A 21,067-nucleotide genomic window follows, 5' to 3' on the forward strand; every position below is an offset into this window, starting at 1 on the left:
TATCACTGGTGTGTTTGGGGAGTGCTCGCAGTGCCTGGGCCACACTGGGTTTGCCCCCACTCATGGCATGTGTGCTTTTCTGGTCTACAGTGCTCAGGCTACAGGTTGCTCTGCAAGATAACTGTCCAAAGCAGGCCCTGGGTTTCATGCACTTCCCAGGTCTAAGCTGCTCAGGTTCAGGTTCTTGGGTACTCCACAAAGGCACAGACTCGGTTGGGTCTGTGTTTTGCACCCTTCCCAGGTCCGAGCAGCTCAGGCGACCAGGTGCTTGGCAAGCATGCTCTTCCAGGTGTACGATGCCTCTTATCACCTCCCGAGTCCCATCCACCCAGTTTCCTGGGTGTGCAGCGAGAGCGCCGTCTCAAGTGTGCCTTATGTCTCTTCTCGGGAACTGATCTCTGGCTGTGACCCTCCTGGCAGATGTCAACCGTCCAGGGTCCCAGGAATACTTGGTTAGCAACTGGGAGCCTGCTCGCAGTTTGGTAGAGGATGCCACCTCTGGGGCGGAGATTGCCCCTTGCCTTCCTGCTCTGGCTGCCACCAGCCTGCCTCTCTGCCCCCAGCAAGGGGAGGGGCCAGTCCAAATTCGGCTAGCTCTCCTCTGGTATTCGCTCAGTCCTTTGTTCTGTGAGAAGGCCCAGCAGTGCCTTAGGTTAGAGCTTTTCACGGGAAAGTTCTCTCTCTCTCTCTCTTTTTCTCTCTCTCTGGCTATCCCACAGTTTGGGTTGCTATCTCATGTTAGTTCCCTCAGATTATCCTCAGGGCATTCAGGCCCATTCCTTACCCTAAGCATGCAGCCTGCACCTCCCTGTTCAGCTCCCGCTCACTGCTGGCAGACGTGAGCGTCTGGGCTACTTCTCCACTGGAGTTGCAGTTAGGCGCGTATTGTGTGGGTTTTTTGTTTGTTTGTTTCCCTCCCGGTTATGTTGCCTTCTGAAATTCCAAAACTCCCCACAGACCAGCCAGTTAGAGGGTTTCCTGGTGTTTGGAAACTTCTCCTCCTTCATGACTCCCTCTCTGGGATGGGTCTCCATCCCTAACTCTTTTGTCTCTCTTTTTATCTTTTATATTTTGCCCTACCTCCTTTAGAAGAGAATTAGTTGCCTTTCTGGGTGTCTTTGTGTCCTTCGCCAGCATTGAGAAGTTGTTTTGTGGAATTTGCTCAGCATTCAATTGATCTTTTGATGAATTTGTAGGGGAGAAAGTGATCTCCCCGTCCTATTCCTCCACCATCTTAGGACCTCCCTGCGTTTCTTTTCCTTTGTGATGGTCTTGATCTTGTCTCTTGTACAGTGTCATGAACCTCCATCCATAGTTCTTCAGGCAGTCTGTCTATTAGATCTAATCCCTTGAATCTATTTGTCACTTCCACTGTGTAATCGTAAGGGATTTGATTTAGGTCATACCTGAATGGTCTAGTGGTTTTCCCTACTTTCTTCAATTTAAGTCTGAATTCGGCAATAAGGAATTCATGATCTGAGCCACAGTCAGCTCCTGGTCTTGTTTTTGCTGACTGTATAGCGCTTCTCCATCTTTGGCTGCGAAGAATATAATCAATCTGATTTTGGTATTGACGATCTGGTGAGGTCCATGTGTAAAGTCTTCCCTTGTGTTGTTGGAAGAGGGTGTTTGCTATGACCAGTGCATTCTCTTGGCAAAACTCTATTAGCCTTTGCCCTCCTTCATTCTGTACTCCAGGGCCAAATTTTTCTGTTACTCCAGGTATCTCTTGACTTCCTACTTTTGGATTCCCATCCCCTATAATGGAAAGGACATCTCTTTTGGGTGTTAGTTCTGGAAGGTCTTGTAGGTTTTCATACAACCGTTCAACTTCAGCTTCTTCAGTATTACTGGTTGGGGCATAGACCTGGATTACTGTGATATTGGATGGCTTGCCTGGAAAGGAGCAGCGATCATTCTGTCATTTTTGAGATTGCATCCAAGTACTGCATTTCAGACTCTTTTGTTGACTATGATGCTACTCCATTTCTTCTAAGGAATTCTTGCCCACAGTAGTAGATTTAATGGTCATCTGAGTTAAATTCACCCATTCCAGTCCATTTTAGTTCACTGATTCCTAAAATGTTGACGTTCACTCTTGCCATCTCCTGTTTGACCACTTCAGATTTGCCTTGATTCATGGACCTAATATTCCAGGTTCCTATGCAATATTGCTCTTTACAGCATCAGACTTTACTTCCATCACCAGTCATTTCCACAGCTGGGTGTTGTTTTTGCTTTGGCTCCGTCTCTTCAGTCTTTCTGGATTTATTTCTCCACTGATCTCCAGTAGCTTATTGGGCACCTACTGACCTGGGGAGTTCATCTTTCAGTGTCCTATCTTTTTGCTTTTCATTCTGTTCATGGGGTTCTCAAGGCAAGAATACTGAAGTGGTTTGCCATTCCCTTCTCCAGTGGACCACGTTTTGTCAGAATTCTCCACCATGACCCATCCATCTTGGGTGGCACTACATGGCATGGCTCATAGTTTCATTGAATTAGACAAGGCTGTGGTCCATGTGATCAGATTGGTTAGTTTTCTGTGATTGTGGTTTTTAGTCTATCTGCCCTCTGATGGAGAAGGATAAGAAGCTTATGGAAGCTTCCTTATGGGAGAGACTGATGGAGGGGGAAACTGTGTTCTGATGGGCCACAGTAAATCTTTAATCCAATTTTCTGTTGATGGGTGGTGCTGTGTTCTCTCTCTGTTACTTACCTGGGGCCAAACTATGGTGGAGGTAATGAAGATAATGGTGACCTCCTTCAAAAGGTCCCATGTACGAATTGCTACACTCAGTGCCCCCAACTCTGCAGCAGGCCACCACCGACCCACGCCTCCACCAGAGACTCCTGGACACTAATGGGCAAGTCTAGGTCAGTCTCTTGTGGGGTCACTGCTCCCTTCTCCTGGGTCCCGGTTCTGTTTGTGCCCCCCAAGAGTCTATTTCCCAGTCCTGTGTAAGTTCTGGCAGCTCTATGGTGGGGTTAATGGTGACCTCCTCCAAGAGGGCTTATGCCATACCCAATTCTGCTGCACCCAGAGCCCCTGCCCCCTGCGGCAGGCCACTGCTGATCCCTACTTCCACAGGAAATACTCAAACACAGTTCTGTCTCAGTCTCTGTGTGGTCTCTGGATCCTGGTGTGGACAAGGTTTGTTTGAGCCCTCTGAGTGTCTCTGGCAGGTATGGGGTTTGATTCTAAACATGATTTTGCCCCTCTTACTATCTTGCTGGGGCTTCTCCTTTGCCCTTGGACGTTGGGTATCTCCTCACAGCCACTCCAGCACAGCACAGCCACCACTCCAGATTCTCAAAGATTCTCTTGATGAGGGTGAAAAAGGGGAGTGAAAAACTGGCTTAAAACTTAACATTCAAAAAATTGGCATCCAGTTCCAACACTTCATGGCAAATAGAAAGGGAAAACATGGATGCAGTGGTAGATTTTATTTTATTTGGCTCCAGAATCTCTGAGGACAGTGACTACAGCCTTGAAATTAAAAGATGCTTGCTTCTTGGAAGGAAAACTATGACAAATCTATATAGAATATTAATAAACAGAGACATAATTTTGCCCACAAAAGTCAAACCAGTTAATCCTAAAGGAAATCAACCTTGAACATTCATTGGAAGGATTGATGCTGAAGCTAAAGCTCCTATACTTTGGCCACCTGATGCAAAGAGCTGATTTATTAGTAAAGATCCTGATGCTGGGAAAGATTGAAGGCAGGAGGAGAAAGGGGAGATAGAGGATGAGATGGTTGGATGGCATCACTGACTCAGAGGACGTGAGTTTGAGCCAACTCTGGGAGACAGTGAAAGACTGGGAAGCCTGGTGTGCTGCAGTCCATGGGGTCGCACAGAGTTGGACTCGACTGAGTGACTGACCAACAAGTATGCATAGAAATTAAATAAACAGGGTGACAATATACAGTCTTGTCATACTCCTTTCCAAATTTTGAACCAGTCAGTTGTTCCATGTAAGATTCTGTTGCTTCTTGACCTGCATACAGGTTTCTCAGGAGACAGGTAAGGTGGTCTGGTATTCCCATCTCTAAGAATTTCCCACAGGTTATTGTGATCCACACAGGCAAAGGCTTTGGTGTTGTCAAAGAAGCAGATGTTTTTCTGGAATTCCCTTGTCTTTTCTATGATACAATACATCTTGGCAATTTGGTCTCTGGTTCCTCTGCTTTTTCTAAACCCAGCTTGTACATCTGGAAGTTCTCGTTTCACATATCTGAAGCTTATCTAGCTTGAAGGATTTTAAACATAACCTTACTAGCATGGGAAATGAGCACAATTGTGGGGTACTTTGAACATTCTTTGGCATTGCCCTTCTTTGAGATTGAAATGAAAACTGACCTTTTCCAGTCTTGTGTCCACTGCTGAATTTTCCAAATTTTCTGGCATATTGAGTCCAGCACTTTAATCATATCATCTTTTAGGGTTTAAACAGCTAAGTTTAAATAGTTTGTTCATAGTAATGTTTCCTAAGACCCACTTGAATTCATGCTCCAGGATGTCTGTCTCTAGGTGAGTGACCACACCATTGTGTTTATCTGGGTCATGAAGATCTTTTTTGTATAGTTCTTCTGTGTATTCTTGCCATCTCTTTTTTAATCTCTTCTGCTTCTGTTAGGTCCTTATCATTTCTGTCCTTTATTGTGACTATCTTTGCATGAAATGTTTCCTTGATCGCTCCAGTTTTCTTGAAGAGATCTCTAGTCTTCCCCATCTATTGTTTTCCCCTGTAAATGTCAACTATGTCAAGCTGATTGAAAGTGTTAAGTGTTCTGTGGCCCTATTGATTTACTGTCCAGTTCTATTAATTATTGAGAAAAGCTATGTTGAAATACCCAGTTGTAATCATGGATTATTCTGTTTTTAATTCCATTAGTTATTGCTACATATATTTTGAAGCTCTATTATCAATTGACTACGCCAAAGCCTTAGACTGTGTGGATCACAATAAACTGTGGAAAATTCTGAAAGAGATGGAAATACCAGACCACCTGACCTGCCTCTTGAGAAACCTGTATGCAGGTCAGGAAGCAACAGTTAGAACTGGACATGGAACAACAGATTGGTTTCAAATAGGAAAAGGAGTATGTCTAGGCTGTATACTGTCACCCTGCTTATTTAACTTATATGCAGAGTACATCATGAGAAACGCTGGGCTGGAAGAAGCACAAGCTGGAATCAAGATTGCCAGGAGAAATATCAATAACCTCAGATATGCAGATGACACCACCCTTATGGCAGAAAGTGAAGATGAACTAAAAAGCCTCTTGATGAAAAATGAAAGAAGGGGAGTGAAAAAGTTGGCTTAAAGCTTAACATTCAGAAAACTAAGATCATGGCATCTAGTCCCATCACTTCATGGGAAATAGATAGGGAGACAATGGAAAGAGTGTCAGACTTTATTTTTTTGGGCTCCAAAATCACTACAGATGGGATTGCTGCCATGAAATTAAAAGACACTTACTCCTTGGAAGGAAAGTTATGACCAACCTAGATAGCATATTAAAAAGCAGAGACATTACTTTGCCAACAAAGGTCTGTCTGGTCAAGGCTATGATTTTTCCAGTGGTCATGTATGGATGTGAGAGTTGGACTGTGAAGAAAGCTGAGCTCTGAAAAATTGATGCTTTTGAACTATGGTGTTGGAGAAGACTCTTGAGAGTCCCTTGGACTGCAAGGAGATAAAACCAGTCCATCCTAAAGGAAATCAGTCCTGGGTGTTCATTGGAAGGACTGACGCTGAAGCTGAAACTCCAGTACTTTGGCCACCTCATGTGAAGAGTTGACTCATTGGAGAAGACCCTGATGCTGGGAGGGATTGGGGGCAGGAGGAGAAGGGGATGACAGAGGATGAGATGGCTGGATGGCATCACTGACTTGATGGACATGGGTTTGAGTAAACTCCAGGAGTTAGTGACGAACAGGGAGACCTGGCATGCTGTGATTCATGGGGTCGCAAAGAGTCAGACATGACTGAGCGACTAAACTGAACTGAACTGATTATCAATTTGCGCTTAAATTGAGTATTGTTACATATTCTCAATAGATTGACTCTTTATCATTATGATATATTCCTTTTAATATATTATATATTCCTTTTATATATATATAAAATTATATTTATATTCTTTATATAATATTTATGTATTTATATATATATATTCCTTTTAATCCCTGGTAATAGTCTTTGATCTGATGTTTACTTTGTTTGATATTAACAAAGTCATCCTAACTTAATTATTATTATTGTTTACACTATATATATTTTACTATACTTTTTACACTTACACTTTGTATTTTAGTATTTAAAGTGAGTTTCTTGAATTCATCATATAGTTGGATTATGTTTTTCTTTGTTTTTGTTCCTTAAATCCAATTTGGCAAACTGCCTTTAATTGAAATGCTTTCTTAGACTGTTTAAATTTAATGCAGTAATTTAAAAAATGGGTTTCAGTCTATCAGCTTGATATTTATTTTCTATTTCCCTCATCTACTCTTTATTCCTTCTCCCCTCCTTTCTTAACTTCTTTTGGATTGTCTTCTGACATTCCATTTTATTCTACTATTGGTTAATTAGCTAAACATCTTTTAAACATTAAAAAGATCTATTTATTCATTTGGCTTTCCTGGATCTTTGTTGCAGCATGTGGGATCTTTTCTGCTTCTCTGGTAGCTCAGATGGTAAATAATCTGCTTGCAGTGTAGGAGACCTGGGATCAATCACTGGGTCAGGAAGATCTGCTGGAGAGGGAAATGGCAACCCACTCCAATATTCTTGCCTGGAGAATCCCATGGACAGAGGGGCCTGAAGGGCTACCTCCATAGGTTGCAAACAGTTGCAAAGACTTGACTGAAATGACTTAGCACGCATGCATGCACACGTGGGATCTTTTTAAACTTGTGGCATGTGGGATCTTTAGTTATGGCATGCAAACTCTTAGTTGTGGCATGTGGAATCTAGTTCCTTGACAAGGGATTGAACCTGGGGTTCCTGCACTGGCAGTGTGCAGCCTTAGCCACTGGACCATCAGAGATGTCTCTTAGATATTTTTTTGTGTAGTTGTTTTAGTATTTAAAATTAAATTAACAAAAGTAACATTGTAGACTCATGTGCGATATAAGAATCTTACAATACTATACTTCCATCTCCTCCTCCCACTCTTTGCACAGATATTTTACCTCTATATATGTTATAAATCCCCAAATATATTATTTTTGGTTCAAACAATTACCTTTAAAGAAATTTTAAAAATGAGAAAAAAGCCTTTAATATTTAATATTTCTATTTCTTTTCATCCTTTTGTTTATATGCAAGCCTCCAGTTAGCATAATTTTCCTTTTGCCTGAAGTACTTTCTTTAACATTTCTTATAGTGTATATATGATAGTGATGAATTATCTTAACCTTTTTCCTGAAAATATCTTTGTCTGCCTTCATTGTTGAGATATACTTTTTCTGTGTATAGAATTCTAAGTTGAGAATTTTTTTCTTTTAGCATTTCAAAGATGTCTCATTGTTTTCTGGGTTTCTGAAGAGAGGCCTGAAATTATTTTCATGTTTGTTCATAACGTGAACAAACATAATATGAACAGTACATAATATTCCTTTTTCCTCTGGTTCTCAAGACTTTAAGATGTGTCTTGGTAAACATTGCTTTATGTTTATCTCATTCGAGTTTTGTTGAACTTCCTGAATCTGTCAGTTTGCAGTTTTTATCAAATTTATAATTTTGAAATTTATTTATTGGATAAAAGTTGATACTTAACATTGTGAAAATTTAAGATGTACTTTATGTTATATTGATACATTTAAGTATTGTAATATGGCTACAGTTGTAATGATATTTATTACATCACATACTAACAGTACAATAAACTGTATATTAAATATTTATTGCTATTTTAGTACTTGTTTACAAGGTTGTACCCTTAAACATCCTCAGCCCACACCTATACTCTGGTAGCCACTGTTTAACTCTCTGTTTTTTTGTTTAAACATTTTTTTTTGTTTGTTTGAGATTCCATATGTAAGTAATATACAATACTTGTCTTTCTCTGTCTGGCTTATCTCATTTAGCATAACGTACTCAAGGTCCATCCATGTTGTTGAAAATGGCAGGATGCCCTCCTGTCTCATGGCTGAATAATATATCATTGTGTATGTATACTACATCTTTTTTAACCATTTATTTGTTGATGGGCATTTGGGTGTTTCCATATCATATTTGTAATTTTATTGGTCACAATTTTCTCAAAACATATTCTCTGTGCTCCTTTATCTCTCCTCTTCTCTCAGACTTTAATTTTTTAAAATGTTTGATGTTATTCCATAGGTTACTGAGGGAGGCTCTGTTTATTTTTTCAATCTTTTTTTGGGGGTTATTCTGTGCCTTATTTTGCATTGTTTCTATTGTTATGGTTTCAACTTCTTTTCTTCTGCAGTGTCTAGTATGCACTTATTTCTATCCAGTGAAGTTTTTTCTTCTTGTGATTTATATTTTTCATGTTTGGTAGGTCCATTTGATTCTTTTTTATAATTTCCACTCAGTTCTCACAATGTTAATGTTTTTCTTTAACTAGTTAAGCACTCTGAATGTATTTTAAGAATTGTTTTAGGAACTTGTTAATTATGTAATTTTTGTCATTTATACATATGTTTCTATTGATTTTTTCTTCCTGTATGGATCACGTTTCTATAGATGTCTAGTAATTTTTTATTGAATGCTAGACGTTGCATATTATGCATTGAGTGGTGCATTTTCTGTAATCTCTTAAAGAGTTTTGGACTTTTTACTGGAAAGCAGTTAAGTTACTCTGGGTTAGCTTGATTCTTTTGATGCTTGTTTTTAAACTATTTAAGGGTGACTTAAGAGTGACCTTTCCTCTAGGGTTAGTTTAGCTCCACTACTAAGACATGTTTTTTTTTTTGCCTTCTACTAAAGATTCTGTGATTCAGTAAGTTCTCTCAACTTTGCTGGTGAGAACTGGAATGATTCCAGGTCCAAAGTGAGCTCTGCAAATTATTTAGCCTATAGCTCTTTAATAATTATTCTTTCCCTAGAGTTTATCCTTTGCCCAGCTTTATTGAGTTTCACCATATATAGGTTGTTATTTGAACAAAGAATCAAGGGAATCTCTGTGCAGATATTTAGAACTCATTTTGTGATAGTTTCCTCTTTCTTGACATTCTGCCCTACAAAGTTTAGCTAAGTCAACTCCCTGAAATACTGATCTCTCACTCCTCAATTCAATAATACCCTCTGTTCTCTATTTAGGTTCCCCTTCCCTTCACCACAATCCAGAAATTGACTCCAGACAGGAAGTTAGGGTGATCATGGAATTTACTTTGTTTATTTCCGTTCTCTCAGGGATCACAGTGTTTTGTTGCCTGTTGTCCAATATCTGAAAATATATTTTGTACAGTTTCCCAATTGTTTGGGATGAGGGGTTAGTCTAGACTGCTATTCCCTCACAACTTGAAGTAGAAATGGGGCTGGCATTTTTTGTTGTGTACTGCCATCCCTCTGGCTAAGCCCTTCGTTACTCCCTTTCTGATTATTCTAAAAGCTGCCTCCTTTTCACCCACCAGTCCATCTGTTCAGGGCATTCATGTTTATTTTTATTTATTTATTTCTTGTTTCATTTTGTTACTCCCTTGCTCAAAAGTATTTAGTGACTCCTGGAGTGAATATATGATGTTTTTCCTGCTCTTGTGTTCTTTCTTTTGGAAACCATCTCCCCTCCACTATATTCTAATGGAAATATACCTCTCTATCCTTTATTCCATTCCTACTCACCCACCCTGTCTGTCCAGTCTTGGTACCTCATTTCATAGCAATAGTGATTATTCCAGAGGTAGATAGTGTCAATCATGGTCTTCTTTGGGACTGATATATAGATACTGAGACAAAGGGATGCTCTTTTGTCTAAGTGTGCTAGGCTGGGAGAATGTAAATTTGGGACTATTAAGGATCATCTTCCTTTGCCTAATGGAGAAAGATTTATGCTGTAGGAGCAAATGAAATCAGCCTGATAGGTGAAGGACAAAGAGACAGAGATAAAGATAGAGACGATGCAAGAGAAAGCATTAAGTCCCTTGATTCATATGTGCATGAAGGTGGCAGATCCCTACACTAACCAGTTCATTGAAATAATTAGTTTCCTTTTGCTTCATCTAGTTTGAGTTGAAATTCTCTTACTTATATCTGAAATAATTTCATTTAGGACAATTTTCCCTTTGTTTTTTATAATAAAATATAGCTTTACAAAAGCTACTCCCTAACCCCAGGAGATTTCCCTACTTTTGGTACTTTGTGCTGACATCAGGCATGCTGGTCTTTGCTTATCAAAATGCTAGGCAGAGCAGCTCTGTGGTATTGTGGAAAGAGCTTTGGCTCAGAGTCAGAGAGATCTGGGTTTATGCTTTTGTGCTTCCTATTAACTGTGCGGTATGAAAGGTCAGTGCATATATTTCACTTCCTTCTTCAATAAAGAGTGGGAAAAGTAGGAAGCCCCAATGGTACTCATAAAAATTAGACTTATCCATGAATAACTGAAAACCAAAGATAAGAATACTTTGAAGACATATTATAGAAGTTTCTTTCTCATGTATCAGTAAATTAAATCTGGTGGTAAACATGCAGGCTTCACAAAGTCAGGAGTGAGTCACTTCTTACCCTCTTTTCCTCCACAATTATAACATGTGGCTTCAATTCTAAAAGTATTCCTGTCTTTATTGAAGTCAGCTGGACCTATGATTCAGACTCCATGTATTATTCCCACCCAAGTACCAGGAGAAATGGCTTGAGGGAAAAGACAGGCATTTTTCTATGTTGAAAAAAATTTTTCCCCTCAGAAGGAAGCTTTCCCTTGCTACTATTATTCACCTCTGTTAGCAGAATCTGCCAAAATAGAATGTTGAAAGCTCTCAGTATCTCCAGTAAAGAGGAGGAGAGAGCAAGAGCAAGGCAAGATGGCAGTCACCATGAGCTCAGACACTTTATGAAAACTGAATATACAGCCTTAAAATAGAATGTGGACATAAAAACTCAAAGCGCTATCCCTTTTGTAAGATTTATAGCAAAAATATTAACAGAGTTAATATTTCTAATGGAGTGGTGGACCCAAGAGTCATATCCCTGCTAGCAAAATGGCAGAATTCATAGAGCATCAAAGTTGTCCTGCAAGAGCCTCAGCATCTAATGATGTCTAAAGAAAATGTGAAACTCCCTCAGCCCCTCGAAGGACAGTGTTACAGCAATTAATCAAAAGGAAAAACCACAGGCCCTCCCCTACCACCCCTATTTGATTTAAGCAGTCTTCATTTTCCACAGGTGGTGCTAGTGGGGAAAGAATCCACCTGCCAATGAAGGAGATGCAAGAGATGAGGGTTTGATCCCTGGGTTGGGAAGATCCCCTGGAGGAGGAAATGGCAACCCACTCCAGTATTCTTGCCTGGAAAATTCCATGGGCAGAAGAGCCTGGTGGGCTACAGTTCATAGGGTCGCAAATAGACACAATTGAGAGACTGAGCACACACATTTCCATAGTAGTAAATTTTCTAGATAAGTCTTATAGACCTCAAAGTACTGGAAGGAATTCCTTTGTCCACGGAATTCTCCAGGCAAGAATACTGGAGTGGCTGCCATTTCCTTCTCCAGGGATCTTCCCGACCCAGGGATTGAACCTGGATCTCCTGCACTGCAGGCAGATTCTTTACCACTGAGGCACCAGCGAAGCCCACTGGAAAGGAAACCCCCATTCAAAGGCAGTTTATCTTAACATATTGCAAATGATGCTAATTTTTTGACAATTTGAAATACCTAAGTTGTGCTATAACATATCATCCTGTCAAGTGTAACCACTTTCCACATAGTTGAACTTCTGGGATCAAGAAAGTATATTTACACTGATTCCCATTATAACCGGTGAGGCACATCTGACTCAACCATGAAAAGACACATCACATAGTCACCTTGCTGTCGATTACCTGGCCCAGGGTCTCTGCCTTCTCTCCCCTCCCTTCCCCTTCTTCCTTCCCTCCCTGCAACAGCCCTCCAGCTTGGGGTGGCTTGTTAGAGTAGACGTGAAGATTTCAGGTCATAGCCTGTGTGACTACTGCTGGGTGTGTGTGGGTGCTTCTTCTGCATCCCTGGTTTCTTTCTTTGTCTTAAATAATGCCCCCCTTCCAAGCCATCATCCTTTCCCCCACTTTCTACTATCACCCTTGGGAAAAGCATAGATTGTTACCCCCTCTGCTCCCTTTAGGAATTCCTGGCTTTCCCCATATCTCCTCCTCCAACTTTTATGAGGGGTGATGACTTTTCCTTCCTCCTTCTCAAGTTCCCTTTTGGCAACGCCGCAACCCAACACTTTCCATGACACCTCCTTGTTTTGGATGGATGCCATCAGGTAAGGTTGGAAAGACTCTCTGACCTCCCTCATTTAGTTTTGGAACCACATTTACTTGCTCTCCACCAGCCTGGGAAATGAATATTAGGTTCTCAGCCCTGCCACCCTCTGCTGTCATTATCAGCTGATGCAGTCTTTTTTTTTAATAGCTCAGGTTTTGATAAAGTGAAAAGAATAGTTACCAGGGTTACTCAGACCTGCCAGCTCTCAAAGTCCTTGGTGGCTAAACTTGGAGAAAGGCCACAGAAGACACTCGTAAGCACACATGATCCCTCTGAATGCATTGTTTTCTTTTCTGGTAATGGCTTTTGCTTTTAAAAATTGAAGATGTTTTAAACAGGGCTCTTGTATGGTCATACTTGCAATCCATTTGGGTCTAGTTTGGAATCTGACAACTGGAACAAAAAGAGCCTTGAATTCAGTGCATACTTTGGTTTTGGTGCTGCTGCTTCTCACAGTCCTCAGCATAGATGAAAAAAGAACTCAGTGTACATGGTGGATCCCTGAAATTCCTGGTAAATTGCTGTGTTTTTCAATTTTCTGTTTAGGACCATGAAATGCTAAGATATGGATGAATACCAAAATAAAAGCAATTCGTTGTGTTCTAAGGGTTTTTTTTTTTTTTTTTTTAAATTTGGTGTTTGTGTAAAATTACCTTTTGAAGCAGCAACTATCAAGTCTGAAAAGCAATTAACATTTCCATGAATCTTTTCCCAGGAAAAAACCTTAGTTCTAAGGATTTAAGATCCTATAAGTAAAGATGAATATAACAGTATTCCATAAGCAATCTTTTTATGGTCAGATCATTACCTGATTTTAATGTAATAAAAAGTGTGCACTAATATATATATTTTTTAATAAAAGAGGAGGAGATAGGATCTAAGACTATGTGGATCTATGATGAGTTACAAGTTTTGTTTTTTTTATCAACTGAGGAAGGTGGTGCTTTGCTTAAAATGGTTAGGCTTGGTTACATTTGTGGGGATGGTAAGGAAGGGGAAGATACAGAGAAGCTAAGTAATTTGGGGACACTAGGACTACCGGCAAAGGGAAGGTCAAAGTTCACATGGCTGCCTGGAGTCTCCAGGGCCCCCTTCCCATCATCTTCCATGATCCTTATAGTTCCACCATTTTATGGCCTTTCCCCCCTGTATCTTTATTATTTCTAGCTTTATTTGTTCTCTACCCCTCAAGTCACTACCTCCTCCAATATATCTTCATGTTACAACAAAAATGTCTTCCAAGAATACAATTTTTATTATGTCGCTTCTCTTTTTTGGTGATATCCATTTTCCCCCCCTCTCCTGGCTGCTATATTTTGATTGCTAGGACCTATCTCTTCAGGAGTCATGGTCTCTAGGATCCTAGAACAATGTAATTTAAGAAATTAAGACAGCCTTGGGATGTCCTGGGGGGCCGGTGGTTAAGAATCCACCTTCTAATGCAGGGTTTGATCACTGGTCGGTGAACCAAGATCCCCACGTGCCACTGAGAAACTAAGCCTGCTTTCTGTAACTACTGAGCCCATGATCTCTGGAGCCTGTGCTCCACAACAAGAGAGAGAGACCCCTGAGTGCCACAATGAAAGATCGCTCATACATTGACATGAATCAGCCATGGATTTACATGTGTTACCCATCCTGAACCCCCTCCCACCTCCCTCCCCATCCCATCCCTCTGGGTCATCCCTGTACACCAGCCCTGAGCACTTGTCTCATGCCTCCAACTAATAAAAATAAATGAAAAAAAAAAAAGCAAAAAAAAAAAAAAAAAATCGCTCATGCCCCAACTAAGACCCAACACAGCCAAATAAATAAATATATTTCTTTGTAAAGAAGTTAAACTAGATAGTTTGACTCTCAGGAGATTGATATTGATTATTGATACTCAATGTGCCGCATGTCTTTGAAATTAAGCCATGCTGTGTTCACATCTGAACCACAGCGTCCAGATGGTCTGGGCCATGTGGGCTGGAAGGGGCTTCTCCACACAGACACTCAGGGAGCCAGAGTCACCACTTCCTTGTAGCTGTATCCTTGTACCTGGACCCTGTGGTCCTGTCTGTCTCTAAGTGAAAAGAGAGCACTGGAGACTGCCTGGTGTGCCCCCGAAGTCAGAGGATAAGCTACCTGGGGTCGGCACTGTGATAAATGTATAAATATTCATCTGTTTACTCATTCTGTCATATCGCCTAATGAGAGATGGTGTGAAGGTGAAGTTTGGCCAAGAAGACATTAAAACCCAAATTCCACTTGTTCTTTCCCCCCCAGAAAAGCAAAGTGGAAGTGAAGTCGCTCAGTCGTGTCTGACTCTTTGTGACCCCATGGACTGTAGCCCACCAGGCTCCTCCGTCCATGGAATTTTCCAGGCAAGAATACTGGAGTGGGTTGCCATTTTCTTCTCCAGGGGATCTCCCCGACCCAGGGATCGAACTCAGGTTGCCTGCATTGCGGGCATATTCCTCACTGTCAGAGCCACCAGGGACCCTGAGGAAAATGAGCAATGAAATGGGAACTGGCACCACCTCCCAATGCAGAAGACTCTGGCAAGCTGACCTGGACAACACAGGCAGGCCCTTCCGCACAGACACCGTGGAAAGGGAGTGGAGTGTGGGTCTTGCTCTGCCTCTGTGGTCCCTCAGTGTGAACACTGAACGCTCAGTTCTTTTTTTTTTTTGGCTCTACTGGGTCTTCATTGATTTGCACAGGCTTTCTCTAGTTGTGGTAAGCAGGGGCTACTCTCCAGCTGTGATGCATGGGCTACTCATTGTGGTGGCTTCTCTTGTTGTGGAGCATGGACCCTGGGTGCGTGGGCTTCAGTAGCTGCTGCGTGTGGGCTCAGTAGTTGTGGCACATGAGCTTAGTCACCACGAGGCATGTAGGATCTTCCCAGAACAGGGATCAAACCCATGTCCCCATGGGCAGAGGGATTCTCAACCACTGTACTACCAGGGAAGCCTGTTCAGTTCTTAACATCAAGAAGAAAGGCTGATCCATCCCTTCCATCCAGAGCCAGAAGACTTACAAGAGGGACTGGCAGTGTAGGAAGAAAACACTAGTCTCCAGTGCCTGGCACCAGGCTGACCTAGTCCTGTGTCAGGGCTGGTGCCATGTGGGACGGTGAGGAGGAGGTGAGGTGGCAGGAAGTGAGGAGGGGGCTGGGTGTCAGCACCGGCCACCTTACCTCTCTCAGCTCCTAATACGGAGTGTCTCCACTCTTCAGTCCAATAATGTTCACAGATCTGACCAGTGCATGGAGATCCCGCCTTCCTGTACAAGTGAAGAAGAGGATGCAAAGATGAAATGGATCTTGAATATTAATTAATTCAAGACAACATACTAGTCAATTAAATTAAAAATTGTGTTGAACAACACCCATGGGTCAAACATTCCTCCCAGTTGTCATATCAGAACTAGGGTCAAATAGGAAATATCTAATTATATAATAGGCCACACTATTAATTTTCCTAATAAAATATGCATATTTTCAAAATTAAATTTGCTTTTCTGCCACTCATTGAAGTTCAGAGGTAATAACAACAATGATGCTAGGTAGCAGTCAGTTCAGTTCAGTCTCTTAGTCACTCAGTTTCGACTCTTTGTGACCCCATGGACTGCAGCACGCCAGGCTTCCCTGTCCATCACCAACTCCTGGAGCTTGCTCAAACTCATGTCCATCGAGTCAGTGATGCTATCCAACTATCCCATCCTCTGTCATCCCCTTCTCCTCCTGCCTTCAATCTTTCCCAGCATCAGGGTCTTTTCCAATAAGTCAGTTCTTCACATCAGGTGGCCAAAGTATTGGAGCTTCAGCTTCAGCATCAGTCCTTCCAATGAGTATTCAGGACTGATTGCCTTTAGGATTGACTGGTTTGATCTCCTTGCTGTCTAAGGGACTCTCAAGAGTCTTATCCAACATCACAGTTCGAAAGCATCAATTCTTTGGTGCTCAGCTTTCTTTATGGTGCAACTCTCATATCCATATGTGTTTATTGCAAAAACCAGTTTTGATTAGATGGATCTTTGTTGGCAAAGTAACGTCTCAGTTTTTTAATATTGCTGTCTGGGTTTTCCATAGTTTTTCTTCCAAGGAGCAAGCATCTTTTAATTTCATGGATACAGTCACAATGTGCAGTGATTTTGGAGCCCAGAAAAATAAAGTCTGTCCCTATTTCCATTGTTTCCCCATCTATTTGCCATGAAGTGATGGAACTGGATACCATGATCTTAGTTTTTTGAATGTTCAGTTTTAAGCCAACTTTTTCACTCTCCTCTTTCACCTTCATCAAGGGGCTCTTTAGTTCCTCTTCACTTTCTGTCATAAGGGGGGTGTCATCTGCATATCTGAGGTGATTGATATTTCTCCTGGCAGTCTTGATTCCAGCTTGTGCTTCATCCAGCCCTGCATTTTGTATGATGTACTCTGCATATAAGTTAATTAAGCAGGGTGACAATATACAGCCTTGACGTACTCCTTTCCTAATTTGGAACCAGTCTGTTGTTCCATGTATGGTTCTAACTGTTGCTCCTTGACCTGCATACAGATTTCTCAGGAGGCAGGTAAGGTGGTCTGGTATTCCCATCTCTTTAAGAATTTCCCACAGGGTATTGTGATCCACACAGTCAAAGAGTTCGGTGTTGTCAAAGAATCAGAAGTAGATGTTTTTCTGGAATTCCATTGCTTTTTCTAAGATCCAGTGGATGCTGGCAATTTGATGTCTGGTTCCTCTGCCTTTTCTAAATCCAGCTTGAACATCTGGAAGCTTTCAGTTCATGTACATTGCAGCCTAGCTTGGAGAATTTTGAGCATTGCTTTACTAGTGTGTGAGATGAGTACAGTTGTACTTATAGCAGGGGGTATTGCCTATTCAGTGTTTACCATGTGTCGGTCACAGTGCTAAGTGCAACACACCAGTAAACTGTCACAACAGATCAAAAGTCATGGATGTTACTGCACTCTATTTTGTAGGTAGGTGGACTGGAGTTTAAGAGGAGACATGGCTCACCTAGAGATACACAGTGAGTGATAGACAGGGCCCGACTTAAGTTAGGGTTTTCAGTTCTGGTTCCTTCCCTGGCTTCCTTGAGGAAAATGAAATTTCAGCTCTCAATAGTAAGAATGTTAATAATCATACTCACAATCCTACTAATGCTTCTACTAACATTGCACAAATTTATATGCCAGATACCATTCTAAATACTTTACTGAGACTTCCCTGCTGGCCCAGTGGCTAAGACGCTGCACTGCCAGTGCAGGGGGCCTGTGTTTGATCCCTGGTCCGGGAACTAGACACCATTTGCCACAAAGATCCCACATGCCAAAGTGAGAACTGAAGGTCCTGCACGCCGCAATTAGACCCAGCACAGCCAAATAGATAATAAAAATACCTTACATATTATATTAGTTGAATCTTCATAACCAACTGTGAGGCAGGTGCTATTGTATTCCCCACTCTTTGGATGAGGCAGCTGGGCTGGAAGTTTGAATCTAGTACGTGGATCCTGGTTTGAATTGCCCACACTATCTGGATAATAATGATGGCATCTCACAATTGCAGCAATTGCATGTATAAACAAATATGTCTCTCTCTCTGTGTATTTATTTATTGTTTTTTTGGCTGCATCAGGTCTTAGTTTCAGTATGTGGGCTCTGTGGTTGCCTGGAGCGGGTTTAGTTGCCCCTGGCTTGTGGGATCTTAGTTCCCCAGCGAGGGACTGAACCCAGGTCCCCTGAATTAGAAGGCAGATTCTTAACCACTGGACTACCAGGGAAGTCCCCGAGTGTACTTAACAGTTACATACAAGGCCTAAAGTGCTGAAGTTGCAGGAAAACGAGATAGATTGCGTGGTGGGCTTCTGGAATTCACCTTCCATCTACAGTGTGCGTCACATGGCTACACACATGAACGGAAGCTCCATGAGGCAGAAACCTTTTTTGTTGTTGTTTCCTCATGTTTCCAACCCTGCTGCCACAGTGCTTGTCATATGGAGGGTCCTCAGTGGCTTGGTGTCTCTTCTGCTATTCCTTTATATAGGTAGCACTGGGCTGGCAGGTAGACTAGGATTTGAGCTCTGCCCTAACTTACCTTATTAGTTGGGTGAACTCAATCAGTTCTTTCAACCTCTGTGAGCCTCAGTCTCCACACCTGGGGGATGGAGCGGCCACTGTGCTGCCTCCCTCTCTGAGCTGCTGTGAGGATTTGATGCCAGTGGGCTGGGAGAGAGCTGTGTAAACGCTCAGATGCATTGTTTGATTAAAATCTCTGGCTCATTAGGATGCTTTGGTATAGTGAAGAGGACCTTACAAAGATGGCTGCAGAATGAGGTTTTACCAAGAGGATACATGTGGCAACAAAGAGATAAGACTTGGACGTATCCTGGGAGCTGTCAGAGAGTCAGAGTGAGGCATAGTTCACAAACTGGAAGGTTCCGAGGCCTTTGTACCACCAAGGTTCTGTTTGGCTCCTTCGTTGGAATTTGCAGATATGCCACCTTAAGGTAATGTAACATCTCAGAATATTTGCTTTTACCATTCCTGCCGTTACTGACATCATTCTTTTCTGTCCCCTGAGTCGCTGTCCCTCCCCTCCCACCACCCCTGCAGATATTTTTCTCCTCTGGATGACTTTTGCTTCTGCAAAAATTCAGAAGCCCCTGCTGCTTCAGGTCATCCCTGCAGTGTGTACCCTTAGGAACTCGGCTCTGATCACCAAATACTGCTGCTTCTAAGTTGCTTCAGTGTGACCCCCCCAAATAGTCCTGATTGGATTCCTGAGGGATAGGAGCTGACAGGCTCCACTGTCTCCATCTTCTCTCTCTTAGCAGACCTTTTCCCTCCAGGACACTGCATGGGTCAGGGTCTAACCCTGGTTCAGTCCCCTGTGGCTGGGGGATGGGGCTGTGTCTGCTCTGTACTGACATGGGTCACTCACTTTTGGGAGACCCAGCCACCATCTTGTGAGGACACTCAAGCAGCCCTGTGAAGAGGTCCACTTACTGAGGAGCTGAGCCTCCTGCTGACAGCCAGCACCAGCTGTTCACATTGCAGTCAAGCCTTCCCTCAGCTTACACCCCACTGACATCTTGAAGGCAACTTCCTAAGAGACCTTGAGCCATAATTGCCCAGTGAAGCTGCTCCTTGAATTTCTTGCTCCCAGAAACTGTGAGAGGTAATAAAAGTTGACCGTTGCTTTAGGCCACTAAGCCTTGTAGGAATTTGTTGTTAACTAATACTGAGTGAGTCTAAAGGAAAATAGGTGTGTCCAAGCAAGACAGCAGGCTAAGTTATTACAAGGCCTTTGAGTCTCCAAAAATAGGAGGAAGTGCTGCTCCTTTCAGTTAAAAAGAGGCTCAGAAAGACCTCCAGTTTTAAGATCTTGAACTTCATCTGGATCCACCCAGATATCCCTGTATTAAGTCCAGGGTCCCACTCATTTCCAATCAATGCCTAAGCTTTTACATATGAGACTTGGTGAATCTGAGAATTAAACCAAGTTGTAATTCTACAGCTCATACAATTAAGTTTTGGGTTTGCTTTTTGTTGAGGTGAGATCTGCAGCTGCAAAAAATAAGAATTTCTTTTAGGGCTGCCATCGGAGCTTTCTAGTTCTCTGACCACAACTTAAGCTGAGCATTTAAAGCCCTGAGTTTGTCATTTTCTTTCTAATCTCTCCAGTGTAGTTAGAAGCAATTATCCTGCTGTAGGGTCTTTGGAGTGATTATCACTCCTCTAATAGTCAAGGGCAGGAACCCTTTTGTCACCGAGGCAACTGCTTCAGTGGGCGCTCCATCACGGTCAATTACAGGTGATAATGTGATTAATCATGGTGTCACTGCTCACTACAGGTAACTGTTACTAATATCCCACTTCTCAAGGACCACAGCACTATTTTCAAGACCAAGGACATGATGACCAAGCCAAACCCAGAATCCCATCTCTGAGAATCAACTTTATAGGACCACTTTTGGTATCAAATACTGGATTAGTCAGAGTAAAAGTGGAAAAAAGAACCTCACTAGCTTTCTCTGTTTTATTCAATTTAATTGATTTACTTTAAAAAAGTGTTATTGACCTTGCCATGAGGCATCTGGGATCTTGGTTCCCTGACCAGGGATCGAACTTTCTCCTCCTGCATTGGAACGGGGAGTCTTAAGCACTGAGCCACTAGGAAAGTCCAGCTTCCTCTATTTTAAATTCTCTCTTTTAAAGGGATGTAAAGGGCAAAAAGGGAATACTGAGCTATCAAAAGATAGTAATTATTCTTAAGGCTTTAGAAACGAACTTAAGAACAGGGGGCTATTGGAACCTATATTCTTGGAGGAGGGACATTCTGGAACTGGGACTCAGCGCTCTGAGAAGGAAGCACTACCAGCTGGTGTGGGTGGAGAGGATGTGGTGAGTTTGTATCTGGGAGGGCTTGAAGGAGCTGGGAAATGGGGCCAACTGTTATTGCTGAGGGGAAAGATCTTCTCTTGTTGATGCCAACAGGAAACAGCAAAACAGGAAACAGTAAAACAGGAAAGAGCAAGTCCTTTCGTCCTCCTCCAGCTTTTCAGTCTCCCTTTAGTGCCCTCCATCCATGGCACTTAACAGGAACCCAGCTGGGAAAGGAGAAATGAGTTTGTAGCATCTAAGCC

General features: G+C 42.1%; 1 long non-coding RNA gene and 1 pseudogene across 1 annotated transcript in view; both read left to right on the plus strand.

Moving 5' to 3' along the window:
• Positions 1-21,067, plus strand: part of LOC133050232 (uncharacterized) — a 135,743-nt gene that overhangs the window by 39,510 nt on the left and 75,166 nt on the right. The window lies entirely within an intron of this gene.
• On the plus strand, positions 278-11,284 carry LOC133052317 (ubiquitin-conjugating enzyme E2 variant 1-like; annotated as a pseudogene).

This window comes from Dama dama, chromosome 4, assembly GCF_033118175.1.
Source record: "Dama dama isolate Ldn47 chromosome 4, ASM3311817v1, whole genome shotgun sequence".
In the NCBI taxonomy this organism is placed as follows: domain Eukaryota; kingdom Metazoa; phylum Chordata; class Mammalia; order Artiodactyla; family Cervidae; genus Dama; species Dama dama.